General features: G+C 40.6%; 1 pseudogene; it reads right to left on the bottom strand.

The window, feature by feature from the left end:
* Positions 1 to 9,509: 9,509 nt before the first annotated feature.
* Positions 9,510 to 11,314, bottom strand: LOC138363532 (DNA-directed RNA polymerase II subunit RPB2-like; annotated as a pseudogene).
* Positions 11,315 to 11,676: the final 362 nt, after the last annotated feature.

The raw sequence follows: 11,676 nt of genomic DNA, 5'->3' as shown, positions 1-11,676 counted from the left end.
TCTCTTCATGTAAGCTCATTTTTAGTTTAGGATAGGGTTTTTCCATCGTGAAATACTATTATCAGTAACCAGGTATTGGATGACACTACCATTCAGTTTACATCTCAGTAACTGTTTACTGAACATTGCTATCCATCCATGCAACCTCATTTTTTTAGTTTTAAGTTTCTACATCGTAAAAAATAAAATATTACTATCACCAGCCATGTATCGGTAGCTCAACCATTCAGTTTACAGCTCAGTAACTGTTTACTGAACATAGACATCCCTCCATGCGATCTCATTTTTTAGTTTAAAGTTTCTACATCGTAAAAAATAAAATATTACTATCACAATCCATGTATTGGGTGGTCACCCATCAGTTTACATCTCAGTAACAGTTTACTGAACATAGATATCCCTCCATGTGACCTCATTTTTAGTTTAAAGTTTCTCCATCGTAAATAAATATAAAATATTACTATCACCAGCCATGTATTGGGTGGGTCAACCATCCAGTTTACATCTCAGTAACAGTTTACTGAACATAGATATCCCTCCATGTGACCTCATTTTTAGTTTAAAGTTTCTCCATCGTAAATAAAAATAAAATATTACTATCACAAACCTTGTATTGGCCAGCTCCGGCATTCAGTTTACAACTCAGTAAGTGTTTACTGAATGCAAATCGCTACATGCGTGCTCATTTAGTTTAAAGTTTCTCAATCTTAAAATATTACTATCATCATCAACCATACTATCATCAACATCGTATTGGGCTGTCGGACATTCAGTTATCCACTCGGTGAGTGTTTACTGAACGTCGAAATCATTTCCTGTGCGCCCATTTTTTACTTGAACCCGTCTCCACTCCAAACCAGTCAGGACCTGCGGTCCTGTCTCGGACCGCAGGTCCGGTTTGGACCATTAATCTGGTCACAACACAGGCTGGATAAATGACACCATCATCCGCATCTGGTTGAGCCAGTACTGCACTAGGGTTAGTATACAAAACAGGACAATCGGTCCCACTAACTTGACACTTGTCAAATCATTACCTACAATGATATTAATCCCAGGAATGGGCAACTGCTCACTGACTGCTACAGTGCACCAACCCGGTGTAATAGAAAAATTCAAGTTAACCTTAATTAATGGTAAACGCTGGATATGCCCTCCAAGTCCCTGCAATAACACTACCTCTCCAGTGTCTTCTGTGCTAACATCAGTAAGAACACGGCGAGAAATAAAAGACTGGGAAGCACCAGTGTCCCTTAACAACTGAACTGGTTTCCAGGTTCCACTAGTACATAATAAGGTACCCGAATGTAGGTATGGTTCAAAATTAGTCATCCACTTGGACATGACTGGAGCAACATTGGCATTAAAGGTTTGCAAACCCCTACTCATAATCAGACCAGTTGGTCTCAACTCAGGGTGCAAGGCATAACAGGAATTTACCACATGACCTCTTCTCCTGCAATGCGTGCAATATCTGTCAGTGGTCGTAACAACCGAACCAACTGCAGGTTTAATTATTACATTACTTGAGGATGACAACCCTGTCTGTTATTTCTCAGATTTAGGCTTTACAGGAGAAGGGTTAAGGGGAGAAGGTGAGGTAGCTGGTCGGGTCTGGAATATATGATTTTTAGGAGCATAATGGTTAGTTTTAGCATTAAAATGATTAATTGGTGCTCTAAAAGGCACTTTAGTAAGTAATTCATGCTCATCAGCTAGCTTGGCTAGTTTTATAAGATCAGTGGTTTGTTTATTTTCAGCCATAAACAAAGCTAATTTCTCTGGTAGACATCCCACTACTTCCTCAGTTACTATGAGGTCTCTCAAAGTCTCCAACTCTGTAATATTAAGTGCTTTAATCCATGTCAAAGTGATTTAATTTTACCCTTACAAAGTCAGAAATAGTCTGGTCATGTGCTCTTTTTAAACTTCTGAATTTTTGTCATCACAGAGTACCTAGGAAGGCAATTGCTATTAATAATTAACACTGTCAATTGTACAAACATTACAGGGAATTAATCTTTCATCTCCCAGACAGTGGCCCTCATTTGTTATAACCCTTGAGACGTAGTACTGTTCTTTTCCCGCAGTTTTCAATATATATTATATCGGTCTGGCCAACAGGTGTCATGGGGTACAGAAATAACACTGCATAAATTGGGAAAACAATGTATCTACGCTAAGGGTGACAAACATAACAATTAAATGGTAAATATAATAGCCAGAAATATTCTTTAGCATGCAATAATATAAATAAAAATCCTCATTGAGCAATGACCAATATCACCAGCACATGAATTAATCAATGAGATAATGCACAATCATCTAACCAGAGAATTAACCGAGTATCTAGCTAAAATAACAGTAACCACTGACTTAACTTAAAAACATGTCTCCTCTCGACCAATGCTGCCACGCCTCTGCCCAAGCGTCTGTTCCCAGGGCAGGCGTCCTACCACAATATCAACTAAACATCCACATAAATTATTGTGGAAATTCAACTAACAAAATGTAGTACTAATATTCAAATCATTATTATTCTTAATAGTATTAAATACTGTTACATTGCTCAATATAATTTACTGGCAAACAATAATAAGAATTAATCAAGGTTGAACTATAACCACTCGCTTGACATCAAGTTCCCACACTGGCCACATCCAAATATGGTCATCCCCCCCACACGGAGAAACCAACATGAAAATACTTACACAAAAAAGCCTCATACAATATAATGGAACTCAGGCACACTACAGCCTGCTACACTAATTAACATACCATATTCTATCATCATACAACTGGATACTATATTAATTATAGAACAAGACAATAAAGTATATAAGCATCAGGAGTAATGTTAGAATCCTAGTAAGATTCGTAACAGTCCCCACATCTCAACCGTCAATCATCTGGTGAACAGATTCCTGAACTAATTTTGCAGATAGATTAGTGCTGTGGACGCGTCCTTCAGGGCCAGATGGTAGAGGTCTGGAGTATCTTGAGGTTATCTTGAGATGATTTCGGGGCTTTAGTGTCCCCGCGGTCCGGTCCTCGACCAGGCCTCCACCCCCAGGAAGCAGCCCGTGATAGCTGACTAACACCCAGGTACCTATTTTACTGCTAGGTAACAGGGGCATAGGGTGAAACAAACTCTGCCCATTGTTTCTCGCCGGCGCCCGGAATCAAAACCGGGACCACAGGATCACAAGTCCAGCGTGCCGTCCGCTCGGCCGACCGGCTCCCTAGTAATATTAGTGCTGTGGACGGGTCCTTCAGGGTCAGATGGTAAAGGTCTGGAGTAATATTAATGCTGTGGACGGGTCCTTCAGGGCCAGATGGTAAAGGTCTGGAGTAATATTAATGCTGTGGACGGGTCCTTCAGGGCCAGATGGTAAAGGTCTGGAGTAATATTAATGCTGTGGACGGGTCCTTCAGGGCCAGATGGTAGAGGTGTGGAGTAATATTAGTGCTGTGGACGGGTCCTTCAGGGCCAGATGGTAGAGGTCTGGAGTAATATTAGTGCTGTGGACGGGTCCTTCAGGGTCAGATGGTAGAGGTCTGGAGTAATATTAGTGCTGTGGACGGGTCCTTCAGGGCCAGATGGTAGAGGTCTGGAGTAATATTAGTGCTGTGGACGGGTCCTTCAGGGCCAGATGGTAGAGGTCTGGAGTAATATTAGTGCTGTGGACGGGTCCTTCAGGGCCCGATGGTAGAGGTCTGGTGTAATATTAGTGCTGTGGACGGGTCCTTCAGGGTCAGATGGTAGAGGTCTGGAGTAATATTAGTGCTGTGGACGGGTCCTTCAGGGCCAGATGGTAGAGGTCTGGAGTAATATTAGTGCTGTGGACGGGTCCTTCAGGGCCAGATGGTAGAGGTCTGGAGTAATATTAGTGCTGTGGACGGGTCCTTCAGGGCCAGATGGTAGAGGTCTGTGTTATGACCCATGTCCTCTGGGTATGTTTCTCTGCTGTTGCAGTTGTGAAATAGATATAAATGCGGCCTTGCCAACTACAATTGTCTAGGGATAAAAACAAAGTGAACCGCTTAATATGCAAAGCAATATACTTAAAGTAAGGGTAACAAAGTAACATATAAATGAAATACAGGCAGCCAGAAATATTATTGAACCAGATTCAAATAGCACAATATAATTATATATAAGCACTGATCACTATTTTAAAAACTTAAATGAATAGATGGATACACTTAATATAATTCTGCCAGATACATAGCTATGTTCATTAAGCAAAAACATGCTGAACAAACTTATCTACTAAATCACAGATCCTCTCCAGTCAGCTCCACCCACTCGACTGACTCGGCTAGAGCATGCACGGCTTAGCGACTACACATTACCAACTAAGGTACACATGAAATCTCTAGATACTCTGCTGTCTGAGAGTAATGCTCATGAACATATTTGTAAATACACTAATATACATTTAACACTAATAAGATGTTAATAAAATAAATGTACATACAATAACTTGAATAATTATAGGAGTGAATCAGTGACACTTTGTTGGGTACACTACACGCATCATTGGAACATCCCAAATATGGTCATCCCTACATGAGACACCACGGTCTCTCACCCACTTCAATTAAGATACAATAGCATTAGCAAAATATCTCATACAAGCACACTACAGTATGCTACAATTAACTCAAACATATATATTAGAAAACAAATGGATAAAATGTTTAATTTCAAATAACTGAACATATATGTTTATCATGATAATTGTTTGAATCAAGTATTATGGGATTCGTAACATCCCTCCCCGTCCTTAAAGAAAAATGAAATTAAGTGAAGGTTATTTTCATTTATTGATTACATGAGAGTACAGTACTGAGTAATCCAACAACACAAAATGAATGTATTAAACAATCAATTCATTTAAACACATGAAATAACCAAAAGATAAAGATATAGAACAATTCTATATCAATTGTTATCATGATATATTAACAATCCTACTATATAGAACAATTCACATTACGGCACTACAATGGGGGAATCCACTGGATAAGGCATCAGCAATGACATTTTGCCTTCCTGGGATATGTCTAATTACTGTGTTGAACTCTTGTAAAATCAAGGACAACCTAAGAATTCTTTGGTTCTTAAATTTCATGGAATTAATGAATGTTAGGGGATTATGATCTGGGTATTTGACAACTTCATTATCTGACAGTTATGTTTCAAACTTCTTAACAACCAAAATCAAACAAAGAGCTTCCTTCTCCACCACAGAATAATTTGTCTGTGCCTTATCAAATACGAGAAAAATAGTATACAGGGTGCTGCTCTAAGTCATCTGGTCCTACTTGGAAAAGAACCGCACCTGCTCCTAGATCCCAAGCCTCTATATGCATTACAAATGGCTTGTCAAATTGTGGACTGGCTAATACAGGTGACGTTGAGAGAATTCCTTTCAACTTTTGAAGAGTTCTGACACTCCTGTGTTCACTTGAACTTTACCTGTTTTCTAAGAAGATTAGTTATAGGTGCAGCCACAATTGAAAAATTCTTACAATAACTTCTATAATATGCACTCATCCCAATAAACCTCTGCACAGATTTCTTGCTCGTTAGTACTGGGTGATCCACGATTGCCTGGATCTTGTCTTGCAACGGGACTATCTTACTTTGTCAGACCTCATGACCAAAGTAAATTATCGTTCCCTGAGCCCAGCTACATCAAGGTGCTGTATACAATGTTATGATATATAAAATGAAAAAAAGGTATTGCATAGTGTTCTCTAGGTGATGTGTCAATGTTCAAAAGGCTCTGATTCCAATGTTCTCATGGTGCTGTATACAATGCACTCAAGGTGCTATATTCAGTGTTCTCAAGGTACTGTATACAGTGTTCTCATGGTGTTCTATACAGTGTTCTCGTGGTGCTGTATACAATGTTCTCATAATGTTGTATACAATGTTCTCAAGGTGCCGTATACATTTATCTCACCATTCTGTATAGAATGTTCTCGGGGTGCTGTATATAATGTTCTCATAGTTCTGTATACAATGTTCTCAACGTGCTGTATACAATATTTTAATGGGGCTGCATACAGTTTTCTCAAGGTCTTTTATTCAATGTTCTCAAGTTGCTGTATACAATGTTCTCATGGGTCGGTATATGGTGTTTTCAAGGTGTTGAATACAATGTTTTCAAGGTGTTGAATACAATGTTTTCAAGGTGTTGAATACAATGTTCTCAAGGTGGTGTATACAATGTTCTGAAAGTGCTGTATACAGTGTTGTCAAGGTGCAGTATACAGTATTGTCAAGGTGCAGTATACAACGATCTCAAGGTGTTGTATACAGTGTTTTAAGGTGGTGTATACAATATTCTCAAGATACTGCATACAATTTTCTGAAAGTATTGTTTACATTGTTCTCAATGTGCTTTTAGAATGTTTTCATAGTGCTGTATACAATGTTCTCATGGAGCTGTTGTTATGACCCCATGTAGCCTGGGTAGAACGAGTCTACCTTGGGAGAGTTATTCTGCCGTCTGGATCTGATTGAGATGTCAGAGGAAAGATGTATATATTGTGACGGTAACGCGTTGGTGTTCGGCTGTTCAAAGCTAGGGGTATGGCCTCGTCACATAGTATTAAAAAAAAATAGAAAATCTGGAACTTCGTCTGTGGTAAGGTAAGGAGAAGACACACAAAACACAAGTAAATTTTAACAATGGAATTTTAATTACGTTAAAGAAATAAAACATGAATAAAATGGACAAACAAATTCGTATAATAAAATCAATCAATCAAAATAATAAGAATAATTAAATGACACAATGAAAAGTTACGTTAAGACAAAATAACAAGAAGTGCAATATTCAAGTATATGAAAGGTGCTGGAATATTGGCTTTAAGCTATCACCTCTCTCAGTATACGTACGCTAAAGCTTACGTCTAGCAGGGAGAAGTGTTAACTGTGAAAGCACGGAATATTCTGAGGTCTGAGGTCGTGGCGGCCCCAGACATCAAGTAGTATGGGGGGGTGGAGTGCAGTTGCAGCCCGACCGGCGACCAATCAGAGGAGCCGGCAGCAAGACGGGTAGTTTGGCGGTTTGAGTCTGAGCAGGTGTTCCTGGCTGCATACGTTTTGCGCTCTGGCAAACCTTGCTGGTGTTGTTGTCGTTGTTGGACATTTCTTCCATAGTAGTTATATATATTTGTTGTGACGTATTTTTGGAGGGAAGAGCAGGCTCAATCTCTTGAAGGAGATTATCGTCACAATATTAAATATATAATAAACATCAGTGAATAATTTAAGAATATGAGCAGCGGACGAACATTTCAATGTGACATGAAATGAGATGTCAATACTTCGGTGACGTGACGTGACGCTAGCCGGATGTCGTGACCTCACTTGAGCTACGGCAGTCGTCAGAGATCGTTGTACTTCGTTGATCGTCTTGAAGGAGGTAGAATATAGTTCCCTGTGTCAGGGCTGGAGTGATGGTTACTTGTTTGCAAGAGTGATGAAGCTGTTGGGGATTTAGTACACCATTTTTCTGTGATTTTGATATATTAGAGGCAACCTGGAAGTGTGTGATGGTCGCGCCTTTGTGGAACTCTAATTCTGTTGCTTCTTCAAGAGGAAGGAAGTAAGCAGGCGTTTCTGTTGTGGAGTCTGCTGGGCGACTCCGTGTACTCAAGTCAGGACTAGAAGAAGACTTGTAAAGCAATCTTAAAGCAACTTTTGTGGGCGGCCTGTGTGAGCGCCAGGGCCTGAGCGCCCCTACGTCATAGATCCCTGCGGTAAGCCTGTTTAATCGTTTGTTAGATTAGCTTCCAGTGTTTGATCGTGTGCCCAGCGATCATGGTGAACATACGTGTATATAGGATTGAAATTTTATTGAGTCATTGAGCTGAAATATGAAATTTAATTTTGGAGAACAAGCTGGAGGGAGGGCGGAGTGGTACATCTTCTCTCGAGAGAGATCAGTGGATGACTGAGGGGTGGAAGCCCCAAGCATCCCAACGGGAGAGGCTGCCCCCAGCGACGCGTCAAGATATGTTCCCAGGTGGACCCACCCACGATGGGGGAGGACCCCACCGCGGCGGTGCCTTAGTGTTTGAAAGGATGTCGGGTGGAGGAGTATATTTGATGTGACTATATTTATTTATGATTGGTCAGGAAAACACTTTATATTGGCATGGCGATGGATTTGTAGGTTTGTGTGGGAAAAGTTAGTGAAGGAACTTCGTACCAGAAGAGGAGTGTATGCTGAACTCCAAGTGTGAGCTGAAACTCATAGTGGGAGCTGAACTGCAAGGTGGAGTAGGACTTCCAGTGAGGAGTGAACTTCATGGACATAGTGAATCTTCAAGTAGTGTAGGGAGCTACATGTCTTTGTGCGAAGCCGTGTGAGAGAGCTTCACTGACATTCGAGGAAGACTTCAGATGCAGCAGACTGGAGGAATTACATGGAGTACCTAACATGATCTTGAGGACCCAGAGAGATGAATTTGATAGTAGATCTCGAGGAATAGAACAGAGAAGTGTTCGGACACAGTGAGGTTTAAGGGAGTGCTTGATTGTGTTTTGGCATGAAAGGCGCAGAGCAAGATTACAGGTTGATGTCTGTTTTATAGTAGGAGTTATACGAATATTTTTATACCCTGTATTTCAGCACAAAGCAGAGAAGCCGCCCATCTATCTTGAGATGATTTCGGGGCTTAGCGTCCCAGCAGCCCGGTCGTTGACCAGGCTTCTTTTATTTGGTACACATCCCCAGGAAACCGCCCGTAGCAGCTGTCTAGCTCCCATGTATCTATTTACTGCTAGGTGAACAGGTGCATCAGGGTGAAAGAAACTCTTCCCATTTGTTTCCGCCACCACCGCGGATCGAACCCGGAACCTTAGGACTACGAATCCCGAGCACTGTCCACTTAGCTGTCAGGCCCCTACTAGCTACATTACTTCATCAGGTGATAAATGTTTTTCTGTTTTAATAATTAGTGCACACATACATATGACTTTCATACACCATTAAGAAGCTGCTTATCACCCAAACTTGATCAAGATCATATTGTGATGTATATTCTTAAGCCTATGAAATAAAACAGGGTACAATACACCAATATTAAATAGTAAATACAAAAACAAGTACAGTACCATTCTGTATAATAATGTACAAAAGGATGTACTGTACTTTACTCCATTACAAAGAAAACGCCATGTAAGAGTTTGCTAACTTTAATACCGTAAGCCACTGAAATAAATATTTTTCTCATAAATCTAAAAAATATGCAAACTGTACTGTATAATTTTGTGTACAGTACCACTGTACTGTATAATTTTGTGTACAGTACCACTGTACTGTATAATTTTGTGTACAGTACCACTGTACTGTATAATTTTGTGTACAGTACCACTGTACTGTATAATTTTGTGTACAGTACCACTGTACTGTATAATTTTGTGTACAGTACCACTGTACCGTATAATTTTGTGTACAGTACCACTGTACTGTATAATTTTGTGTACAGTACCACTGTACTGGATAATTTTGTGTACAGTACCACTGTACTGTACCATGCCTTACTGTACTGTACTTCCAAAATTAAAACATGTTCACTTCATCACCATCATCCTGGGAGCAATGTTCATCGTAATCAATTCTTGGAAAAGTAATTGACATGCATAGGGACATAGGGAAGACGCATCTGGGATATCTGAGTTTTATTGCGGCATCCCTTACATTCAAAGGCATTGTTGCGTACAGTAGCAATAAGATCACACAAGTTGCACACATGAACAGAATATGGGTCACTGACTTCAGACAAACGCACACGGAGAAACTGTGCGGTGCCATGAGCAATCTGGCAATCTTGTTCCATCTCACCGAATCGCAAGCTACCTTCCCTTGCACGACCTCCCATAGGCTACATAACCAAGACCTGCACAGGCCACCTTGCACGGGAAGGGATTTTATCATCTACCATATGCTTCAAACGATGATAATATGTAGGAGTCAGGAAAATCTGAGCATTCATCTTCCGTCCAGTGTGACCACAATACATAATCTCATTGCCTCTTAATTGGTAGCCATACCCTTGTAACAAATTGTATTTTTCTGTACATTCACGGCATCACTGAAGGGCGTAGCATCACCAATTTCACCCTTGTTGGCACCAAGCTTTCCTCGTAAAGCTTCAATTAAATGGCCAATTGTCATTCGGGAGAGAATGGCATGAGGATTAATAATGGTGTCAGGAGTTATACCTTCTGCTGTAAAAGGCATATCCTCCACCCTGTACTGAATACTACAGATACCTTTTTGTCCATGACGGGAGGCAAATTAATCACCAATCTGGGGAATGCGTACAGACCTTACACGAATCTTGATAAAATGATCACCATCTACGTTCACAGTCAGCATGACATGGTCCACAATGCCAGTTTCCGAGCCCCTCAAAAATACACTGGCATCTCTCTTCCTGAACCGTCTTGGATGACCATCTAATTCATCCTCATTTTCTGGCAGTGATGGTTTTGTCCAGTTACCCGTGGCCAGAGAATATCGCAGTCCATCAGAAATCAGCTTAGGCTTAACTGCAACATCCAACCTATACTCTTGACCTTTATCTAAGAGTTTCTGAGCGTGCATACGAACTTCTTTCATCAAGTTCCGGAATAATCCTCGGGAAAGTAAGGTCATGGGAGGACCGGCCAAATCCAGCCTCTTGTTTCCATAGTGATCATGATCATCTAGCTCTCGTCGACCTAAAGCGGCAAGCAAAAGCCAGTGAACCATGTACTCTAGAATGTTTGCCTTCTTTGTCTCACAAAAATCTGATACACCAACGTGAGGTAACATTTCTTTCTGCAAAATCTCACGGGCAAATTTATGCGCTTCTCTTTTGTTACACCAAGTCGAATACCGAGTAAACCAATAAAGTTCAATGCAACATTCTGCTCCTGAATTACAAAGGCTTCGTCCATAGATGGCTTTACCATTTCCATCATCTCAGGATCATCAAAATCATAGATGATATGTTCAAAAATATTTCGATCTGCTACAAAGCCCAAAGCACGAAACACAACAAAGAAAGCAGATTTATTAGCACTACTTCCACCCCTAGCCATCATGTTGATCCAAAGAGTGGGTACAGGTCGTGCAGAGTGCTCAATACACGAGCGGGTTTCGCACTTGTAAGCATATTTACTTTCCTTCATACTGGACACGTACACGGTGTTTGTCGCCATCTTCTCCTGGGTAATCAGCATTTTCTCTGAGCCGTTGATAATGAATTAAGGATCAAGAGGACATTCGTTAACCTCGTGAAGTTATACAAGAGTATAACATATATACTTGTGTATAACATAAAAGAAGTATGCATATTTAGGATGCAGTAGGTTGTGAACTGAGGAGTGAGCAGCAACCTAGTACGATTATAGGATGAAGACTAAAGGGGAATATTGGGCTGCTACCAACTGATAAGCAGCCTAAGGAGTTGCATAGTAATATAACTGCTCTTGTATATGTGTGTATTAAATGTCTCATATGTTGGCTGGTTTTATTTCTAGTTCTGGTGAGGCTTCCTGGCAAGTGAGAGAGAGAAAGACACGGCTATAACTTGGGTGATAGTGGACTATAACTAACTAAGGGGGATTGAGAGATCATCCCACAGTAAGGAGAGTGCTGG

This window comes from Procambarus clarkii, chromosome 11 (assembly GCF_040958095.1).
Source record: "Procambarus clarkii isolate CNS0578487 chromosome 11, FALCON_Pclarkii_2.0, whole genome shotgun sequence".
NCBI lineage: Eukaryota > Metazoa > Arthropoda > Malacostraca > Decapoda > Cambaridae > Procambarus > Procambarus clarkii.
The sequence above is the reverse complement of the archived record's forward strand: the minus strand, read 5'-3'. Positions and strand labels throughout refer to the sequence as shown.